The sequence below is a fragment of the Octopus bimaculoides genome, chromosome 2 (genome assembly GCF_001194135.2).
Source record: "Octopus bimaculoides isolate UCB-OBI-ISO-001 chromosome 2, ASM119413v2, whole genome shotgun sequence".
In the NCBI taxonomy this organism is placed as follows: Eukaryota; Metazoa; Mollusca; class Cephalopoda; order Octopoda; family Octopodidae; genus Octopus; species Octopus bimaculoides.
In genome coordinates, this window is record NC_068982.1 from 81,883,193 (window position 1) to 81,884,204 (window position 1,012).

Genomic DNA, 1,012 nt, shown 5'->3' on the forward strand with positions numbered 1-1,012 from the left:
ATATATATATATATATATATATATATATATATATGTGTGTGTGTGTGTGTGTGTGTGTGTGTGTGTGTGTGTGTGTGTGTGTGTAAACATACATACATGCATATACATACAAAAACAAAAAATTAATATAAACAGTTCGGCGCAATGTAATACCATAAAGGAAAAAGTTAATCGTCACTAAGTTTGCCGAAGTACCTACATTGTTAGAAATCAGAGTTAAAAACTCATAATGCTGTAAGAAGAGCGCAATGTATATACACTGACAGGGGAGGTAATCGCCCTATGACCGTCTCTAGAATCACTAGACTAGGCCTAGTCTCGCCTATTTTGTAGGTATTGTCGATAGTGACTACTCAAACGGTGGATGGTTTGACTAGATCCGTCTGCTAGTATATGAATTTTTACCAGAAAAATTTATGGCTGATTTGCCGAAATGCTAACGCGTATACTCAAAATTAATGTAAATAGCCAGGCGCAATGTAATACCATAAAGGAAAAATCTAATCGTGACTAAGTGTAACTAAAGGTGCCGAAGCATTTACGTTGCTAGAAATAAGAGTATGGTTGCCATAGGTATTCAAATTAACATTGTTTGGACAATGACTGAGTGCTGTAGAATGGTTTAATGTCATTCAGCACCACCGTGCTTGGAGAATATTCTGAATCGGCAGTGCCAATACTACCAAACCAAATACTCGGCTGATGGCGTTTCAGGATTTACGGTGATGAGCATGAGGTTGGTTAGTTTATTGAGGTGAGTTGTCACTACATGCATGGCAGCTGGTTATTCTTTTTCTGAACTACTGCAGTAGAACTTTGAGTGACCAAATTAAGGGTGGCGTGCTTTGGTCAATAAATTATGGTTGTATGTGAAGTGTGGACGAATATGTCAACAAACTTGTCCTCATCGGTCAAGAGTAAAAACTTTCATGCTGCCTACGATAATTAATAAAGAATTGGTAAAATTCTGGCCAACCAAGGGATTGAAGTGTCATGGGAGTGGGCCTGGGAT